The sequence below is a fragment of the Ovis aries genome, chromosome 25 (genome assembly GCF_016772045.2).
Source record: "Ovis aries strain OAR_USU_Benz2616 breed Rambouillet chromosome 25, ARS-UI_Ramb_v3.0, whole genome shotgun sequence".
Taxonomy (NCBI): domain Eukaryota; kingdom Metazoa; phylum Chordata; class Mammalia; order Artiodactyla; family Bovidae; genus Ovis; species Ovis aries.
Window position 1 is genome coordinate 23,198,203 of NC_056078.1, and position 22,925 is coordinate 23,221,127.

Consider the following 22,925-nt stretch of genomic DNA (forward strand, 5'->3'; position numbering starts at 1 on the left):
GATAACCTCCATTTCTATCTTTAAAAAAAAAAAAAAGGATTCACCGCAATTAGTAGAATTTACTCAAGGGCTTTTCAAGACATATGGATTATTGTTGCAAAGGGGAAAAACATAAACAGATAGATGACTTACTTTTTCACTTTTAGTACTCTTATTTCTAGGATGGTAATGTATTTTAATATTTTTTTCAATTATTTATTTTTGCTGCTGAGGGTCTTGAGACTTCTTTTGGCATCCTTTTCGATTAAATGGAGTACAAAAAACGCTTTTTTAAAAAAATAAAAGGCCATTTCTTTTTTCCAATACAAATTTCATTATAGAGGTGCTATTAATCATAGTAGAAGATACTAACCAAAAAGTAGAACAAAAAGAAATGAAAATATATTGTGTCCAGGTTAGAGAATCTCTGAGAAAAGACAACTCAAAATCTCGCAGTACTACACAGTAAATTACAAAGGTAATAATGTTCTGTCATGTGAATATCCAGTCCTATTGTACTTCACATGATTTGTGAGTTGGTGGTGTGTGAAGCTGGCATTGAAAGCAAGATCAGTGAGTAATTTAGATTAAACGTGCTGAATTTACAGAATTTACACTACGTAGATACTAGAAATTGTCAGGCATTCTGTCTCACTAAAAGTTGCTGGGAAAAAAGGCAAATTCTTCCTAGAACTGCAATTCTCAAGCTATGGTCTAGGAACAAGCACTTTCCTGAGCATTTGGCTTGGTAAGATAGAATGAACATACTATGGAGGGAAATATCCCAAGAGGCTATTGCAAGAACATTGATATATTAGGTTATTTCTCTTTTTCAGTGAGTCTTCAGAGCAGGACATTTGGAGAATCACTGACCATAAAAACTGTATTCTAAGATATTAGAAGGAGAATCCTAGTATCTGCCTCATGTCCTATCAATGGTGTTCCCCAAGCCCACAATTTCTGACCTACTTATCATATAGTTTGGGGGGAAAAAAAGAACAATAAGGTAAATAAAAATGGAAAGTTTTTCAATGTGGTATACAATTTACATTTTCCAATATGACATTCATTTACGGCCATAATTAGGACAGCTTCATTATTTACAGTTTTCTAAATCACCTAAAAGGAATAAATAGAGAAGCAAAAAAAGTTACACAAAGTGACTACTAAAGAGGCACTCAAGGTTACTGCAAAATTTCAACAGAGTAAGAAATACAAACAATTTGTTTCCCATTCTCTATTCCTCCTTGGGCTCTGTTTGGTGCAAGCTTTCCCTAGTTGGGCTATAGTCCATGGAGTTGCAAAGAGTTGTACATGACTGTGTGACTAACACTTTCACTTTTACTTTTGCCTAGTGAGTAAACCTCAGCAATATATCATTAATCTAATACTCATATCATTGAATATTCTGTTTTAAAACACCACACATACTCCTTTAAACATCCAGCAACACAACAACATGATGAGTTAGGATATGACTAGTCCTAGAAAGAGAAGCTTTGGCTAGCCTTTCTTTATTTTCTCACATAAGAAATATGAGTTCACAGAAGAAGCCTGGATGGCCACATTGAAGCAAACTACACCACTGACCAGCCTCAAGAAGAAAAAAAGAGTTACCTTGTTTTCAATCACAACTTTCCAAAGAATAGTATAATAATTGCATGACTTCCTTGTTAAATCAAAAGAAGCTCAGATTTAATTCAGGATCAATGAGCTACATCCCTAGAGGAAAAACAGCAGAGAGCAGTGAGGTTAGCACTAGCTCTGTGACAGATTTGGGGACTGCACCAAACAGACTCAGGCTATTCTGACCACTACAAGTGCTTAACCCTGTAACAGATGTGTTCCTTTGGGGGTGGCATCCATTGCCACCCTCTTTCATCCCTATCACAAGAGCTGAAAAGCTCCTTACCCTCCCATCACAGGAGCAGCAAAGCCAAAAACTACACTTCGTCAGTACCAGTCAACTACAATGTCCCGTATAAAAACAGGTTTTGCCAGTGAGGTGCATTCTCAAGTGATTTAGAAAGCAAGAGAGATAGAGGCCATCTGCTCGCTGTGTTGGTATCAGCAAGCAGAGTTAGTCAGTCATGTTTGCAGCAGCCAAGTGCCTCATCATATTTCTAGTCACCAATTTTGTGGGTGTGAAAGGAAGCTGCTGTGACATAGTGGTTGGTGGTAGCAGCTTCATGACCTCTGGAGCTCAGCTCTGAATCTCAGTTTCTGAAATAGCCCCTCTGACTTCCACTGTCCCAGTCATTCCAGAAGATGTTACAACCACCTACACTACTCTGTTCCCCTGATTCCTACTACAGATACCTATAATGGTTACTATTTCCTGCAATGAACTCTGACTGACAAATTTCTTCTCCTGCTCTGCTTTTTAGTGGGAGATGCTATAAATCAGCATTACCATTCAATATTCAGGAAATTAATAACCTTGGTCAACTAACACACACTTCTAAGTGCTTTCTTACATAAAATACACTCACTGAATTCATAAGCGTTTTTCTTATACTTAAGGGCACATCTTTAAACAAGGAATGAAAGAAGAATGGCAAGAGAAGCTAGAATGAAGCAGAAATTTTAGTCTCATTCAAAATCTCAGGGCAGGACTCTGACTGGCTCAACTGGGATCTGGCATCTAATTTGATTCCTGGACCAATTTACTGTGGCTAGAATGAAACTTATACAGCAAAAATATAGCTTCTAAAAACCAGCTCTATAGCAAAGAGTGGAATGAAGGGGTGGTACCCTGAGAAGAAAAGAGAAGCAGATATTCTAATAGATTTTTTAGAATATCTAATAGATATTCTAATAGAATAATTATATTGTATTCAGATCCTAGCTCTCCTAATTACTAGCTATTGGCCTAGGGTTGGTTATGTAATATCTCTCACACACAGTTTACTTTTCTACCAAAAGAAGATAATTTTAAAACTTACTTGGATAATAGAATTGTGTGAAGCTTACAATAATACAAGCAAAGCAATCAGAACAGCGTCCAATATACCATTAGTGTTCAGTAAACCTTCATTTTTCATCTTTATCATTATCCTAATACTTCAGCTAACTAGGGGCATTAACTATCAATGTGCTTGGCAAAAGAAATCAAAATTCACCCTTGATTGCATTTTCTTGACTTCTAGATCCTACACCTGGAAGCCAACTAAGAAAACTGACCACATAAACTCATAACAGGTTATTAGCTCAAAAAGGACATTACCTTTCTAGCTGAACTTAAATGATACAAAGATAAGACAAAAGAAATTCATATTTATAGTCAGTCCTCCAGGGAAGAGAACAATGCACATCTATTTCAAGATGTGTGTTCAATTTAATTCAATATATATTTTTTTTAATCTGGTTTTTCTGGAAGTAAAGTGAAGTGAAGTGAAATTCATTCAGTCATGTCCTACTATTTGTGACCCCATGGACTACACAGTCCATGAAATTCTCCAGGCCAGAATATTGGAGTGGGGAGCTGTTCCCTTCTCCAGGGGACCTTCGCAACCCAGGGATTGAACCCAGGTCTCCCAAATTGCAGGCAGATTCTTTACCAGCTAAGCCACCAGGGTTTCCTGGAACTTGCTGCAAACCAATACGTGCAACCAGAAATGAGGTTTACTTAGTTGACTTATCAGAAGCCACTCAATAATACTAGACCAAGGGTCAGGAAACTTTGTCTGTAAAAAATGAGAGTAAATATTTCAGATGTTTGTGAACAATGTCTTTTTTTGTAAATACTCAACTCTGCATTGAAACATAAAGCAGCCATACACAATATTTTTTAAATGAACATGGCTGTGTTCCAATAAAACTGTGTTTACAAAAACATGCAAGAATCTAGGCAACAGTTTCTGGTCCAGAAGCTATAGATTGCCAATCCCTGGTATATATTTGAAAGTACATGCAGCTTGTGTGTTTGTGTGTGTGTGTGCAGTCTGAAGAAAAGAGTAATATTTCAAGTTTCAAGGGAGTTACATTCCTAAAAAATTATTCATGTCATCTAAATGTTTATATTTATTCACGTACATCTGTTGATAATATTTCTTAAATTTTAATGTCTTAAGGATCCATAGCAATATAGCATTAATTGCTGAAATTATAAATTTTTCTAATATAAGCATTTAAAGCAATACATCTTTCTCTAATAAAGCTGTTTTAAAATACACACAGATAAAAATAAGAGTACATGTGGCATATAAATCTTAAAAACATCTCAAATCTGGTTATTCATACTTCAACTCAGTGCAACTGTGGGAATGTCAGGTAGGTGGAATAGGAAAAAGGAGTCCAGAATGGCACTGGCTAAAAGATAAGGGGAAAGTCTGCAAAAAAGGAGCAAAGGAAGGTCCGACAGGAGTGAGGACCTCAGACAGAACAAGCAGCACTCCTGGCTAGCCTAATTTTACACAGGACAGGCCCAGGGGGAGGAAAAAACATATAAAGAGGCGCCAAAGGGCCAGGACAGGGGGTTTCTCTCTCCCGCGTGCACACGCACTCACTCTCTCTCTTCTCTTTGTGTCTTTTGGGTCGGCATGCCCTCACGCCTCGAGGATATATTTTTCTTTATTTTCTAGATAAAAGTGATCTGTCCAAGAACTGTAACACAGGCTGTCCGAGAGCTGTGACATGCCGAGGGCTTTATCGTCCATCGCTTCAAATTTTTGTTGTCATGAGACAGAAGCGAGGAAATTATAATCTCCTGAGGAGAACACCTCCAACATGAAGCTTTCACCAATCCTACCTGACCTTTCTACATCGTCCTACACCTTGCTCATGCTTCTCACTCAAGCTTCTATGACTTCATAGCTCTCTCTCTCCAACAAGCTTCCTCTGACACCCTCTACTTCAGTTGTTCCTGCATAAGTAAGTTCAGTTGCAATGTCCGACTCTTTGTGACCCCATGAACCACAGCACGCCAGGCCTCCCTGTCCATCATCAGCTCCTGGAGTTTACTGAAACCCATGTCCATTGAGTCGGTGATGCCATCCAACCATCTCATCCTCTGTCTTCCCCTTCTCCTCCTGCCCTCAATCTTTCCCAGCATCAGGGTCTTTTCCAATGAGTCAGCTCTTCACATCAGGTAGCCAAAGTATTGGAGTTTAAGCTTCAACATCAGTCCTTCCAATGAACACTGAGGACTGATCTCCTTCAGAATGGACTGATTGGATCTCCTTGCAGTGCAAGGGACTCTCAAGAGTCCTCTCCAACACCACAGTTCAAAAGCATCAATTCTTCGGCGCTCAGCCTTCTTCACAGTTCAACACTCACATCCATACATGACCACTGGAAAAACCATAGCCTTGACTAGACAGACCTTAGCTGGCAAAGTAATATCTCTGCTTTTGAATATGCTATCTAGGTTGGTCATAACTTTTCTTCCAAGAAGTGATCCCCCTAGTCTCCATTAATTATTTCTCCTGTGACTCTGAAAATAAAATGACTGTTTATATCACTCCTGAGTCCTTGTCACATACTGTTTATTCATGTAATTTTTACTGTTGCTGCTGCTGCTGCTGCTGTCATTTTATAGGAGCAGCAGACAGACTGTACGTTTCTTGAAAGTAGGACTGAATCTAAGACCCCTTTGAACTGCCTAGCTGATCTTTCAGTGTACTTTGTATATACAATGACTATAAAGTTCAGTAAGGCTAAGACATCTGTGTAGCCCTCTTTGTAAGAAGGGCCTTTCAGCAATTTGCAGCCCTTTTAACAGAAAACAGTTTGAAATGATCCTATGAAAAAAACGAAGGACAGTCTGTCCCCAAGAGAGACCTCCAGGGAATGATTATTCAGGATGTGTAAATTTCTGGGCTTTTGTTTCCCTTTTACCTAGAGACCTCTACAGAAACCATTTCCATAATACCTATCAAAAGTGTAGTTAAAAAAATTTTTTTAAGTACAGATCATTCAGAATTGTTCCTTTTTAGAAGCTTTAGAACAGGAAAACGTTTGATGGGGAAGAAACTGCAATACATGCTTTAAAGAATTCTAACATTTTGGGAATGCAATTGCCTGTGTTTCTGCTGTCTCTCATAACCACAGGAGGGTAATTGAGAGTTAGCACTGCTTCTGTCAGGTGCCATGGAAGCATTTAGTTTCAGGGTAGAAATATCCAAAGAGAATTTGCATCATTTTAAATAATAATGCCTTATGTATGTGGTATCATTATAAACATTACAAACTTTTGATATTTTAAAAAGATTGCCTTTCATTTAGGAAGGAATTCTTTATTACATAGAATTTTTTAAGTAGCTATATTACTCTCATTCTCCAGCCTAAAAACATAACTTCTTTTCAGCTTTAATTACTCAACGCAAGTGCCAGCTCTATTACTCTCTACAATAGAATGATGGTTTCAAAGTTATCCTCCTCAAGTATTTAACAGTTTATATGTTAGAGTACAGATGGGAAAAGAAAAGTAAAATGGGGGAAAGAATGAGACTATAATCAGCTTTCTTAGTAAACGTTCTTTCCTAAAACATAACTATCTGTAAGACCAGGATCTACTTAGCTTATACATCAATTTATGATGCTTGTTAAAATATAAAAATGCAAAACAAACAAATAAGTAATAGAGGTTTAAGTAAGTGGCACATTTCAGAAAGGCTTCATAACCTCCAGGGAAAGATCTACCATGAAGCAATTATCTTTGATACTGTTGTATGCCCTGTTCCCAGCTTTGGTTATAATTCACTGGGGAGGTCAACTCAGCATCCTGGGGAGAAAACTACAGCCTATCAAGAAAAAAAAAAAAACACAAAGGAGTCTGTGGAATGTTCTTTTTTATTTGAAAGTAAAAAACAGCCTCTCTACTGCACATACACAGAAATTAATAATAACCACGTGAATATGAAGTATTTAGTTATTTTTTCCTACATCAAAAGACTGCCATGTACTCTCTCAGCTGAGAACAATTCCTGTCCTTCTGAAGTCATATTTTTGTTTCAATTTAGATATTATTTCACCTGTATGGTTTTCTCTATATAGAATTTCTGCAGGTTTGTTATCCACCTGTCAGGTTACTTCTCACATTATCATTTTAGTTTGCATCTAAAATTTTGTATATGCATCCAAAGAAGAATCAAGACATTTTGAAGTTAATTGCACTCTATTATCAAATGTTTCTTGGATCTAAAGACATACTAATATGTATCACAATTTGTTTCTGCCAAAACACATTTTCTCCTCTCATCTGTACAATGCTGCTTTTTATAATTGTATGTGATGCCTTATTAATGGTATCTCTTAGGGGAAATATGCCCAGATTCATTTTTAAAATCTAAGTAATCTAAATATGTTCAAAGTTGTGCCACAGATTAATGAACTACAGTTAGAAAACAACACAACAAAAGTTTTGAGATGTGCTAGCTTAAGCTTTATAATCTTATAAAGACTATAAATAGCAATAGCTTTATAGTCTTAGTCAACTCATCAAATATAATGGTGAAATATAAATATTATAACATAACCAATTGCTTTTTCCTCTAACATTTTGGGAATGCAATTGCCTGTGTTTCTGCTGTCTCTCATAACCACAGGAGGGTAACTGAGAGGGTAACAATTAATTATAATTGTTCTGGAAAAGTTCTGTGTTGCCATTGCTTTCAAGATAATCAAATATGCAAAGTCAAAAACTAGGATATATTTTTCTCACTGGGAGGAATTTCAAATTTGGCAGTACAGTCACGTGTGAACAAAGCCAAAGATGCCAAGAGTAAAATGTGAGTTTGTCTGTCTCTAAAGAGGGACAAAATTAGCTCAAGGGAAAAGGGAGGTAGAGAAATATCACATACTTAGAGATGTAAACCAGTGTTTGAAAATCTAAATATTGTCTATCAGTAGCCAGCATATACACATAAAATTGTTTCTAAAGTATCACAAATAGTTTCTTGTTTTCCTAGATTTCTGTCACTTTCCTAGTGTTTTTTTTAGAACAACTGAAAGATCTGACTTTAATCTACACGTGCTTCAAATCATCTTAGCCATATTATAGTGAAAATCCAAAATAAAAAAGTAATAATGAGGGGGTGCTTCCTAATTTAAATAAGGAAGCAGATCAGAAAACAAAAGACATACTAAACAAACAGAAAAATGTTGAACTGAAGTCAGATCTCATAATAAGATTTCTTTTTTTTTCTTTTTTTTTTTAGTTTTTTATTTTTTTAATTTTAAGATATTTAATTCTTACATGCGTTCCCAAACATGAACCCCCTCCCACCTCCCTCCCCATAACATCTCTGTGGGTCATCCCCATGCACCAGCCCCAAGCATGCTGTATCCTTCGTCAGACATAGACTGGCGATTCGATTCTTACATGATAGTATACATGTTAGAATGCCATTCTCCCAAATCATCCCACCCTCTCCCTCTCCCTCTGAGTCCAAAAGTCCGTTATACACATCTGTGTCTTTTTTTCCTGTCTTGCATACAGGGTCATCATTGTCATCTTTCTAAATTCCATATATATGTGTTAGTATACTGTATTGGTGTTTTTCTTTCTGGCTTACTTCACTCTGTATAATCGGCTCCAGTTTCACATTTAAAAATTTCAGAGGGAAAGCTACCTTAATCACTAAAAGTCTACAGTCTGATCATGCTTAAGTTTTTAACTATACATTCCTATTTTGGTAAAGGCTTCCCTGGCAGCTCAGAGGTTAAAGTGTCTGCCTGGAATGCAGGAGACCTGGGTTCAATCCCTGGGTTGGGAAGATCCCCTGGAGAAGGAAATGGCAACCCACTCCAGTACTCTTGCCTGGAGAATCCCATGGAGGGAGGAGCCTGGTAGGCTACAGTCCATGGGGTCACAAAGAGTCAGACACGACTGAGCGACTTGACTTGACTTTAAGCATTGCAGAATCTCCCATCCTCTTCCCACGCCCAACAACCGTACTGTATATGTGATATCATGATATTAGTCCTATTCAGGTTTAGATTATCTTAGTCCTTCACAATTTTCTCTACTTTTAGACTTTGTTTTCTCTTAGACTTTCATACCATTTAAATATTGCTTTTCAAAAATCCTGTATTGTTTATTCCCTGCACATCATTTCATATAGTCTTTACAACTATAACAGTCATCTGATTCCTAATTATTGAATATTCGAAATAAACTTTTTTCCTTAACATTTTATAGAAATATCTTTAAAAACATCGGCCCTATGGATGCTTCTCTGGGTTGTACCATGCCTGACTCTGTGACATTAAGCTTCTTAAACTTTTTGGGTCATGATTTGTTCTAAAACTGCATAATATTTATATCTGCCTCATAAAAATATTTTGAAAATCAAATGAGTTAATATATGTAGAACTCATGCTAGTACATGTAAAAAATACATGTAAAACTGACAGAGATTATGAACTCAGTAAATTTTATAGCTATAAAAGCCCACCTTTCTTAAAAGAATAGGAAATATAATTTTTCAATTAAAAATTGTTTTTAAAGTGTACCACCATCACATATATATGACAATATATATTGAGCCAAAGAGAATTAAAAAATAAGTCTAAGAGAAATGAAACAATTTTTACATGGCTCATTCTGTCCCACCAAACTCAGATTTGTGGCTCAGGTGCAACTCAGGCCCTCTTGCTTTGCACTTCTACTGTTTAGAAGCAGATAGTACAGAGGCTACAGCTTGGAATAAGCGGAATTTATTCCTGGATCCCTGCATCACCAGGAGAGGAAAGTTGTCCAGCAAGTAGGAACATACTTTGGACTGTTCAATAAGCCAGGAAACATCTATTGTGAGCCTCCTGCTGAAATAAGGGAGCTTCTTTTTCACAAAAGTAATTGATAGCTTAATTAAAACAACCCACTTTTCTTATTTCTTTTCATTTGCTATGATAAAAACTTGTGTTGGTATTGTTGTTCAGTCACTCAAACATGTCCGGCTCTTTGTAACCCTATGGACTGCAGCATGCCAGGCTTCCCTGTCCTTTACCATCTCCCAGAGGTTGCTCAGACTCATGTCCAGTGAGTCAGTGATGCCATCCAACCATCTCAGCCTCTGTCCTTCCCTTCTCTGGTTTCAAGCTTTCCCAGCATCAGGGTCTTTTCTAATGAGTCAGTTCTTCATAGCAGGCGGCCGAAGTATTGGAGCTTCAGTTTCAGCATCACACCTTCCAATGAAGATTTCCTTTAGGATTGACTGGTTTGATCTTGCAATCCAAGGGACTCTCAAGAGTCTTCTCCAACACCACAGTTTCAAAGCATCAGCCTTCTTTATGGTCCAACTCTCACAGGCATACGTGACTACTGGAAAAATCATAGCTTTGACTAAGTGGACCTTTGTCAGCAAAACAATGTCTCTGCTTTTGAATATGCTAAGTTTGTCATAGATTGTCTTCCAAGGAGCAAGTATCTTTTAATTTCATGGCTGCAGTCACCATCTGCACTGATTTTGGAGACCAAGAAAAGAAAGACTTGTGACTGTTTCCGTAGTTTCCCCATCTATTTGCCATGAAGTGATGGGACAGAAGCCATGATCTTCATTTTTGAATGTTGAGTTTTAAGCCAGCTTTTTCACTCCTCTTTCACCTTCATCAAGAGGCTCTTGAGTGCCTCTTCACTTTCTGCCATAAGGGTGGTGTCATTTGCATATCTGAGGTTATTGATATTTCTCCCAGCAATCTTGATTCCAGCTTATGCTTCATCCAGTCCAGCATTTTGTATAATGTACTCTGCATATAAGTTAAATAAGCAGGGTGACAATATACAGCCTTGATGTACTCCTTTCCCAATCTGGAACCAGTCCATTGTTCCATGTTTGGTTCTAACTGTTGCTTCTTTTTTTTTTTTTTTTTTTTTTTTACTTTATTTTACTTTACAATACTGTATTGGTTTTGCCACACATCAACATGAATCTGCCATGGGTGTACATGAGTTCCCAATCCTGAACCCCCGTCCCACCTCCCTCCCCATACCATCTCTCTGGGTCATCCCAGTGCACCAGCCCCAAGCATCCTGTATCCTGCATCGAACCTGGACTGGTGATTTGTTTCTTACATGATATTATACATGTTTCAATGCCATTCTTCTTGACCTACATAGAGGTTTTGCAGGAGGCAGGTAAGATGGTCTGGTACCCCCATCTCTTTGAGAATTTTCCACAGTTTGTTGTGATCCACACAGTCTAAAGCTTTAGCATAGTCAATGAAGCATAGATGCTTTTCAGGAATTCTCTTGCTTTTTCTAGGATCCAGTGAATGTTGGCAATTTGATCTCTGGTTCCTCAGCCTTTGCTACAACCAGCTTGACCATCTGGAAGTTCTCAGTTCACATACTGTTGAAGCCTGTACATGTATTATTAAAGTCTGTGTTGGTATAAGGAAGCTTAATCATACTACTCTGAAGCTGATGTTTATATTTTCCATCTACTGTCAGAAGTAACTGAGGAAAAAGGAGGGCTGGAAAAGTGTACCTTGGAGCAGTACTAATTTTCTGATCATTTCATGAGCTGAAAATTCTTACTAAGAAATCTTTTCTGGTCACTTAACTTAAACCTTTAAAAAGAACTGCATTAAAAAGTTATGAAGATAAAAGTTATTAAAAGATGTACGGTGCTATTCATTATAACCTAAAACCATTCTGATTTCCTGATTTTTTTCACCTTGCTTCTAAGCCTCTTTCTACATCCTAACATTCCTCAAATATATGTGAAATAAAGAAATCCAAGGATTTCTCATGAAGGACATTTTTGTCCCCCTAAAGTTCCAATCAATTTAATCCTTTATGAGGTTCCTGCATTCACTCTTCAAGAAACATAGATATGTTTGAGAGCCTTTTTTAAATCAATTTTTCAAAGTCACTTCAGTCTTTCAGGTAAATATATAGTTTTGTTGATATTTTTGAAGGCACAAGGCATAGTATGTACCTGACTCATCACTTGGAGTTTGTCTAGGTACATAATACTGCTTTAAATAAATGATGTTATCTTACCCAGCATACTAGAACTGTATTATCTAGCAAGCTTGCTACACATACACACACACACACACAGCAATGAGACTATAGCTGTTGCCTAATTGGCCTCACCATCTGGTCCTTCCTAGATATAATAGAAGTACCATTCAATAGGCTGGTAATAGACCAAACCAGATATCTGTTACTTTAAAGAAGGATTTCTCAACTCCAGCACTATTGACATTTGGGCCAGATAATTCTGTGTTGGGGCAGGGCAGGGGGGGCGGTGGGTATCTTTACACTGCATAATGTTTTTAGCATCCTCTAGCCACTGGATGCCAGTCACACCCCTCCCCCTCCTCCCACCACAGTGAAACAACCAAAAATGTGTCTAAACATTACTAAATGTCCACTGGAGGATAAAAACTGCTCCCTGGTTGAAAGCCACTGCATAAGCAAAAAGTTTTGATTCCTCTTAGAATATAGAACATATAAGAGCGTACTAAGCTCACAGAGCAAGCATCCTTTATGAAGCTAACTAAATCTGCATTTCAATGGCTTAAACTTCTGCTGGAGCAATGGTGCTAGACAGTAGTCTATAGCTTCAAAGCTATGGTTTTAGTAATTCCTTCCCAGCCACAAATTCCCCATTTGAAAATTCTATTACATGAAATTTTAATTCTATTTAACTTTTCAGCAACTGAAAAAAAAAAGTGGATTCCCCTAACCAGAGTAGCAAATTTCCCTTGTTGAGAATAATAAGAAAAAGAGGGAATTGGAGTTTAAAACAAGGAGAGGCTAAGGAAAAGAAAAAACTTGGCTGATTCCCTTCACTGTTCACCTGAAACTATCACAATATTTTTAACTGGCTATCCTCCAATAGAAAATTAAAAGTTTAAATTGAAAAAAGGATGACCCAGAGGGATGGTATGGGGAGAGAGGTAGGAGGGGGGTTCAGGATGGGGAACACGTGTACACCCGTGGTGGATTCATGTTGATGTATGGCAAAACCAATACAATATTGTAAAGTAATTAGCCTCCAATTAAAATAAATAAATTTATATTTTAAAAATTTAAAAATGAAAAAAAAAAAGGAAAATGAAAAACAAATAGATTTTGCAGCCATGGCTTCATCTTCCTGTAGGAAGATCTTGGCCTTAATTATGTATGCTTTTGTCTCTGTCAGGAGGAAGATATATTATCTATTCAAAATATTTATTTTGTGCTGATTAAGGGCTAGGCACTATTCTAGGGTCTTTCTACAAACAGAATGAGATTGTTTGCTACAAGTATAAAATTGACAGTCAATGGTCAGATACAGGGGCCAACGATGGAAACCACTGTTCTTTTCTCTCTGGCAAACTCTGTCAAGATAAAGTAGCAAATCTGTGTCCCTCTTGAATCAAATTCCACCACAAAAACTATATCCTTATAATTAGGATATCTTTCCAAAATCACCATTTAATGATTCAATGATTGGTTATTTACTAATTGTCAGGCACCTTGGCAGACGTGTGAAAGATACACTGCATGGATTTGTTAGGGAACTGTTGACTGAAACCACCTGCCTTGGCCAGGCCATATTGCTTGGCCGTCTCACAATAGGAGTTCCCAATAAGGAACATGTTGCTGCCACCGAAAACTAACCAGGAGAATTTGGGAGAAGACAACCAACCTCCCATTGTCCTTCTTGCTGGAATCCTTCTGGGGTGAGAGAAGCACATGCCGCCAGGAAGGACCCTGAACCAGACTATGGGCCAAGCAAGATGATTGGCCAGAGACAACCCAGAAATTAACCCCATTACCATAAAACCTGAGATCACAAGCCACGTGGCAGAGCAGTTCTCCTGAGTTCCTTACCCTGCTGCTCTCCGCCCTGGTGCCCTTTCTCAATAAAGTCTCTTGCTTTATGTGTATCCACAGGCAACTCATTTCTAAGTGTTAGACAAGAGCCCACTCAGGCTCTGGAGCTTCCCTCATCAGGGGACTCACACACTTTTGAGGGAGGTTTGATTTACAACCTACATTCCAGTCATACTAAACTACTTATAGCTCCTTAACCTGCCCTTCTATTTCATATCTCTGTGCTTTTGCACGTAGATTAATCAGTTTATGATAGAATTATGTTTTTCCCCTTCTCTGCCTGTTCTATCCACCCTTCAAAATGTGACTTAAGAGCTGCCCTCTATAAAATCCTTCAGGACCCTTTCCAAAAATGGGATTAATCAGATCTCCCTTTGTTCCACTTTCATACATGTATATATGTTTGCTCACTTATCACAATATATTACAGTCACTTGCTGTATGCTTCTCTCTCATTCAAAATTATGAGTTCCTTGAAAACTAAACACTATTTTTCAATGTTGCTTCTCCATAATACAGTTAAAGCTAAAAAATGTTGGCTGAATGACAAACTAAATAAATAAAATTGTAGTAAAGATTGTTATAATATGACAAAATGCTTAACTAATATAATCTGGATAAGTTAAAATCTATAAGCCACCTGAAATCACCCTTTCCTCTAATGTCCAGGAAAAAAAGTACTCAAGCCCTTATCTCACATGCTTTCGAAAATTTCAAGGATTTCCAGGAACTTTTATGCTCACTGGATACTTCTGAGGGAATTCTTGATCTTTCTCATTGCTTCACCTTCTATAGATGCTTTGTTTTTCATACATGCTTACCCTATGTGTGGGTACCATCTCTCCTCCACTATCCTTTAAACCTCACTAACAAAAATCTATAAGAAGCTTTTACTGAATATTGGTGATAATAGACATAGGTATGGTATAACACAGACCATGAAACTTCCTAATATTTAAAATGAAATATTCATGTTCTAACTATTATGTTATCATGCAAGCCAATTAGTTGTTTCTCATCACTTCCATCCAAAACTTGGGTCTGGGTATAACTTTGCATAACATAAGAGACTCATCAAATTATACTGCTAATTATCCCTCTCTAATGGAATGAATTCTGCCCACCACCCCCCCGAACACCACTAAAATCACATACTGAAGTGCTCACTTAGTGATAGGACCTTACAGAGCTAATTAAGGTTAAATGAGGCCATAGGGTGGAATGCTAAACTTATAGGACTAGTGTCCTTATAAGAGGATGAGACAGCCTAGCAGGTCTCTCTTTCCTCCTCTTCTCCTCCTCTCTTATTCCTTCCCTTCCCTTCCCTTCCCTTTCCATCCCTGCTGCCCACTCTCTTGCCCTCTGTTTCTCTCTGTGTCTCTTTCAGCATGCACAGAGAAATGGCCATGTGAGGACACACTGACAAGGCACCCTCGCAACCTGAGGAGAATGTCCTCCCAGAAACAAACCCTACAGGTCAAGATACCTTGTTATGGAAGCCCTAAGTGTCTCAGACACCTTCCCTCCCACCTAACAATGAAAGAAAAGGGAGAGAAGATAAAGAAAGAGATCACTGAAATTATAAATTTTGCTTTAACATAGCAGAGATCAAATTCCTATCTAGGAGTAGAACTATATAGGGATTTATGGCAAGTTTATAGGCTTATGGTCAATATATAAAAATCAATTGTATTTCTATATATTAGCAATGGACAATGAGAAAGTGAATTTTGTACAAACAGTATAATTTACAATAACACCAAAAGAATGAAGTACTTATGTAAATCCAACAAAATACAAACAAAATCTGTATGTTAAACACTAAAATGCACTAAGAAAAGTCAAAGAAGACCTAAATAAATGCAGATACACTGTGCTAATAGATTAGAAAACTAAATATTGTTAAAATGTCAACCCTCCCTAAAAGGAATTATAGATGAACACAATCCCAATTAAAGTCCCATCATAATAGTTTATAGAAATCCACAAGATGACTGCAAATTTTGTATGGAAAGACCAAATCAATTTGAAAAAGACTTACTCGTTAGCCACAGTAATCAAGACAATATGGTATTGGCTTCAGAGCAAAAATTCAGATCAATGGAACAGAAGAGAGAATCTATAAAAAGGCTTGAACATGTATGACAGATTAGTTTTTTTATTGATGTATAGTTAATTTACAATGCTGTATTAGTTCCAGGTATATGGAAAATGAGTCATATAGACATATGAATTTTTCAGATTCATTTCCATTATTATAGGTTATTGTGAGATATTGAATATAGTTCCCTGTGCCATACAACATATTGTTGTTTATAGTAATATGTGTTTGTCAATCTCAGTCTTCTAATTTGTCCCCTCTCCTCCCCCAGAATCCTCTTTGGTAACCATAAATTTGATTTTTATGTCTGTGAGTTTGTTTCTGTTTTATAAATAAGTTCATTTGCATCATTTTTTTTAGATTCCTCATATAAATAAATATCATATTTGTCTTTCTCTGACTTACTTCACTTAATGAAAGAATTTGCCACAAATGACATTATTTTATTCTTTCTACGGTTGAGTAACATTCCATTGTGTGTGTCTGTGTGTGTCTGTGTGTGTGTGTGTGTATATATATATATGTATATATATATTCCAGATCTTCTCTATCCATTCATCTATTGATGGACATTAGGTTGCTTCCATGCTCTGGCTATATAAGTGATTGTTTTAAGTTGCTGATTCCTTAATTTCAAATGTATTTCAAATACTCTGTAATTATGCCCTCATCCTTTCATGATTACTGTTTTTTATATCATATTTTACATCTAATTGTTTTGCATATTCTTTAACTGCTTATTGTGGATACAGATAATTTTACTATTTTTGTCTTTTAAACTCCCTACTAGTTTGTGTGGGGATGAGTTCTTTACTGTATGTTTGCCTTTACCAATAAGCTTTGCCATTTTGTAACTGTTCTGTTTCTAGTTGTGGCCTTTTCTTTTCCCCCAGAGAGGTTTCTTTAGCATTTGTTGTAAACCTGGTTTCAGTTCAGTTCAGTTCAGTCGCTCAGTCCTGTCCGACTCTTTGCAACCCCATGAATCGCAGCACGCCAGGCCTCCCTGTCCATCACCAACTCCCGGAGTTCACTCAGATTCACGTCCATCGAGTCCATGATGCCATCCAGCCATCTCATCCTCTGTCATCCCCTTCTCCTCCTGCCCCCAATCCCTCCCAGCATCAGAGTCTTTTCCGATGAGTCAACTCTTCGCATGAGGTGGCCAAAGTACTGGAGCTTCAGCTTTAGCATCATTCCTTCCAAAAGAAATCCCAGGGCTGATTTCCTTCAGAATGGATTGGTTAGATCTCCTTGCAGTCCAAGAGACTCTCAAGAGTCTTCTCCAAAACCACAGTTCAAAGGCATCAATTCTTTGGCGCTCAGCCTTCTTCACAGTCCAACTCTCACATCCATACATGACCACTGGAAAAACCATAGCCTTGACTAGACGGACCTTAGTCGGCAAAGTAATATCTATGCTTTTCAATATGCTATCTAGGTTGGTCATAACTTTTCTCCCAAGGAGTAAGCATCTTTTAATTTCATGGCTGCAATCACCATCTGCAGTGATTTTGGAACCAAAGAAAAAAATAAAGTCTGACACTGTTTCCACTGTTTCCCATCTATTTCCCATGAAATGATGGGACCGGATGCCATGATCTTCATTTTCTGAATGTTGAGCTTTAAGCCAACTTTTTCACTCTCCGCTTTCACTTTCATCAAGACGCTTTTTAGTTCCTCTTCACTTTCTGCCATAAGGGTGGTGTCATCTGCATATCTGAGGTTATTGATATTTCTGCCAGCAATCTTGATTCCAGCTTGTGTTAGTGGTACTGAATTCTTTTAGCTTTTGCTTGTGTGTGAAGCTTTGATTTCTTCATCAAATATGAACAAGAGCCATGCTGCATAGAGTATTTTTGGTTATAGATTTGTCCCTTTCATCGCTTTAAATATATCATGCCACTCCCTTCTGGCCTGTGGAGTTTCTGCTGAAAAAGCAGTTGATAGGCTCATGGGAGCTCCCTTGTATGTTATTTGTTGCTTTTAATATTCTCTCTTGATCTTTATTTTTTGTCTTTTTAATTACCATATATCTTGGTTGTTCTTCTTTTGGTTAATTTTGTATGGAACTCTTTGAGCTTCTTGGACTTGAGTGACTGTTTCCTTTCTCAAGTTAGAGAATTTTTCAGTTATTATCTTTTCAAATACTTTCTCAGGCCCTTTCTCTCTCCCTTCCAGAACCCCTATAACATGAATACTAGTGTGCTTATCCCATTGTATTGTCCCATAGGTCTCTTAAACCATCTTCATCTCTTTCCATTCTTTTTTCTGTTCTGTAATAGTGATTTCCACCATTCTGTCTTTCAGTTCACTTCCAGTTCTGTCTCTATTATTGATTCCTTCTAGTGTATTTTTCATTTCAGTTATTGTATTCTTCAACTCCATTTAATTGTTCTTTACATTTTCCAACTCTATGCTAAAAACTTAAAACATCTCACTCTGTGCGGCCATTCTTTTCCTGAGTTTTGGGATCATCTTTATGATCATTACTTTGAACTCTTTCTCAGCTAGGTTTCCTATTCCCATGTCACTTAGCTCTTCTTCTGGGATTTTATCTTGTTCCTTCACTTGGAATATATTCCTCTGCCGGTTCATGATGTCTAAATTGCTATTTGTATTTTTATGTATGTGGTGGTTAGTTATATGTCTTGACCTTGGAGAAGTGACCTCTGTAGGAGACATCCTATGCTTCCTGGCAATGCAGTTTCCCTTCATCACCCAAGGGCCAGAGGAGAGCTGGTTCCTATGGTAGAGAATGGCTTGTATTTGCCAGCTGGTTCCACAGGCTGCAGGACTGTAGTTTATTGCTTCTGGTGTCTGCTCCCTGGTGAGTGAGGCTGGTCTAGGGGCTTGTGCAGGCTTATTGGTAGGAGGAGTTGGTGCTTGCTAACTGGTGGGTGGAGCTGGGTCTTGGCTGTCTGATAGGCACGGCCATGTTTAGGGCCTGTCTAGACGTGGCTGTGGGCACAAGAGGTCCTTAGGCAACCTGTCTGCTAATAGGTGGGACTTGTCCCTGCCCAGTTATTTGTTTAGCCTGACACATCACAGTGCTGGAGCTTACATGTTGTTGTGAGTGGTCAGGTCTTGGGGCTAATGACCCAAGATATCAGCCATCATGAGTTCACACAGATGAATTCTCCCTGACATGTCTGCCACCAGTGTCTATGTCCCCAGGGTGAGCCACTCCCCACCTCCCCAGGAGACCCGCTAAGATCAACAGTTAGGTCTGACCCAGGCTCCTATGAAATTATTGTTTTTGACCTTAGTTCTGACACATGAGATCTTGTGTACATCCTTTAAGATTGATGTATCTATTTCTCCCAGTCCCGTGGGGCTCCTACAATCAAGCCCCACTAGCCTTCAAAGCCAAGTATTCTTGGGGAAGCTCCTCTTTGATGCCAGACTACCCAGGCTAGGGAGCCTGATGTGGGACTCAGAATTCTCGCTCCTATGGGAGAATCTCTACAACATTCTGGGGGTATGGGATTTCATTACATCCAAGCCCATCCCCCTACCCCCTCTCATTGTGGTTCCTTCTTTAGGTCTACAGTTGCAGGAGATAGCTTATGGTAGGTTTCAGTCTTTTCCATCAGTGGTTATTCGGCAGTTAGATATGATTTGGTATGTTCATGAGAGGAGCTGAGTTCAGGGCCTTTTTACTCTGCCATCTTGGCTGCTCTCAACAGGTTAATTCTTTTCAAAGGCACAAAGGTAATTCAGTGAAGAAAAAAAAGTCTTTTCAAGAAGTGCTGGAATAATTGTACATTATATACCAAAAAATAATGAACCTCAACATACATCATATACAAAAGTAATTTGAAATGGGTCATTAATCTAAAGTTTTAGTACAGTTAAAACTCAAACAATGCAAATAAGAGTAATTAGGTAAAACTTTTAAAAGAAAACATAAGAGAAAATCTCAGTGACCTTGGATTAGGCAGTGACTTCAATATGACACAAAAGTACAATCCACGAAAGAAAATTTGATAAATTGGACTTTATCAAAATTAGAACTTTTAGTCTTCAAAAGACATGTTAAGACAGTAAACAGACATGCATAAAAAATATTTGCAAAGCACATATCTGATGAAGGATTTATATCTAGAATATATAACAAATTCTCAAGTAATAAGAAAGCAAACAACCTCCCTGTTACAGGCTGAATTGTGTTTCCTCAAAATTCATCTGCTAAAGCTCTAATGCCCAGTACCTCAAATTGTGGCTATTATTTAGAGATAGAGCCTCTAAAAGGGCGATGAAGGTAAAATGAGACCATTAAAGTGGACCCTATTTCAATCTGAGCAGTGTCCTTGTAAGAAAGGAAAATTTGGACATCAAGGGTAACTCGGAGTACGCACACACAGAACAGACTGGAAGACCGGACGAGGACACAGAAAGGAAGCAGCCATCTGCACCCCAAAGAGAAGCCTCGGAAGAAATCAAACCTGCTAACTCCTTGATCTTGTACTCCTAGCTTCCAGGACAGTGATAGAATAAATTTCTGTTGTTTAAGCCACCCAGTTTGGGGATATTTTGCTGTGGCAACCTACCAATTTAGTACAATTCCATGACAAAAAAAAAAAAAAAGTAAGAGATTTTAACAGTCACTTCACCAATAAAAGATACATGGATGGCAAAGAAGCACGTGAAAAGATGTCAATATAATTAGCCATTAGAGAAATACAAATTAAAACCACAACAAGGTACATTAAATTCCTATTAGAATAGCTAAAACTGAAAATGTTTTTTAAACTTCTGCTACAGAATGACAGAATGCTCATAAGAATACAAAGAAACTGAAGCTCTTATCAGTTGCTGCTGGAAATGCAAAAAGTTACAGCCACTTTGGAAGCCAGTTTGGCAGTTTCTTACAAAGTTTGGCATATGTTATCATCTAACCCAACAATCCTACTCCTGAGTCTTTACCTAAGTAAAACAAAAATTTATATTCACAAAAACTTTCACACAAATATTTTTAGCAGCTTTTCTCATCATAGCCAAAAGTGGGAAATAACTCAAATATCCTCCAACTGGTGAATGGATAAACAAATTCTGATACATCTATACGCTGGAATAACACATAGCAACAAAAATAAACTATTGATACATACAATTGGGTGCATTCCAAATGTGTTGGCTAAGTGAAAGAAATCACAGTCAAATAGCTACATATTGTATGATCCCATTTATGTGAAATTCTGAAAAAAAAAAAAAAAGGCAAAACTACAGAGACAACAAAGCAATGCTTGCCAGGGACCAAGGGTCAGGAGAGTGGTTAGCTGCAAGGAGTATGGGGGATTGTGGGGGATGGTAGAACTGTTCTATATTTTTATTGTGGTGGCAGATATACAATTGCATGTATTTTCAAAGTTGATAGAACTATACACTATAAAGAGTGAACTTGCTGCATGCAAATTATAGCAACAAACGACTTTAAAAAAATTCCTGGCTAAGCCAGGCTTCCTCCCTCAAAATCCACAGCATACCTAGAAATAAAATAGCAAAGGTGGTGAGTTTAAAATAGTTACAGTATGGCTATATCCCTGTATTATTTTAGTGATGAAAAATAAGTTGTAAAGAATCAGGAATATACAGAGGATTGTGTCTACATGCTGTCACTTCAGTCATGTCAGTGTGATCCCATGGACTGCAGCCCGCCAGACTCCTATATCCATGAGATTCTCCAGGCAAGAATACTAACTAGTGTGGGTTGCCATGCCCTTCTCCAGAGGATCTTCCTAATCCAGGGATCAAACTGGAGTCTCTTATGTATCCTTCACTGGCAGCTACGTGGGTTCTTTACTGCTAACGCCACCTGGGAGACCCATATAGAGGGATACATCACTTTTAATATTTCCATCAAAAGTAACAAAAAATTTTAAGTAACTCCCAATGTTGGGAACATTTATCTGAAACCCTTAATTTCAAAGATTTCTGTAGTTTGTAATGGGTTTAACACAGTGAAATTTCAATAAACACAAACAAAGGTAACTGGCAAAGGAGATCTAGCTTTTATCAGGTTTCAGTCAGTAATTTGAATGTTTGACTGAAGGTGAGAAATCACTGTGATTTCTTTAGCAAGGGGGATAGGATGTAAGAATGAAAATTGTGTTAGGAAAATTATTCTAGCAACCATGGGCAGAATGAGGTTGAAGGAAAAACCTGAAACAAAGAAACAAAAGAAGAGCCCTGGGCTAGGGTGCTGATATACTAACCATAGGACTGTATTCATTACATCCAAAATGTGTATCTTTCCCATGTTTGGCAAAATACTCAGAAAGAACGTTACATTTGTTATGTGAAGGCTATTTGAAGTTCAGACTCAGATGGTAAGTTGACCTACAAAATTAAAACTCTCAAGTGACTGTATTAACTCATATAAGGTCATGGCAAGAACACCCAAGTCAAGTGGTGGAGGTACAGGGGAAGCTAGACCTGGTTAAGATAGAAATTAATCCTGATTTAATTTTCTCATCATTGACTTTTTATTTTCTACTAGTTATCACTGTCAATATCCCCTTGGACAGTAATATGTGTCTTCACAGCAGCATTTCCAACCAGAGGCAGAAGCTAAAGGCAGACCCAGCCAAGCCCACAGTCTACAAAAAAGGCCCAGCTTTCATCTGAATCTACTCAGTAAAAACTTTCTTTCACATAAAGCAACTAAAGGTCTCTCCCTTCGAAGGCCACCTGTCATCATTTGATAAGAAACACTTCTTTGTTGGTTTTCTTTTGTTTCACCAAGATTAGTATTTTCCCCTACAGGGATATCAATGAGGTCATACCTTCTGTATTTTAAAAATCCCAAATTAGAAGCCTGATATCTAACAAAGCTCCTAAAAAGCAACTTAAACCTAGGAAAATTTTAAAAGGCAAGTCACTAGTAACATCAGCATCACAACCTCAGCTGTGAAGTCAAAGGTGTCAACTTATGTGGCACCCACACAATGGAACTGGCTATCAGCAGCAGTCTACCCCAAATTCACTCACCTCTTCTATTTCCAGGACTGCCCAAGCCCTGGGAGCAAGGGTCTCCTTTAACCAGAAATACACATGGGCTCTCTGCATAAA

General features: G+C 37.8%; 1 protein-coding gene across 9 annotated transcripts in view; it reads right to left on the bottom strand.

Annotated features, from left to right (window-relative positions):
* The window catches only part of CTNNA3 (catenin alpha 3), a 1,860,557-nt gene that overhangs the window by 1,627,248 nt on the left and 210,384 nt on the right, over positions 1–22,925 (bottom strand). The window lies entirely within an intron of this gene.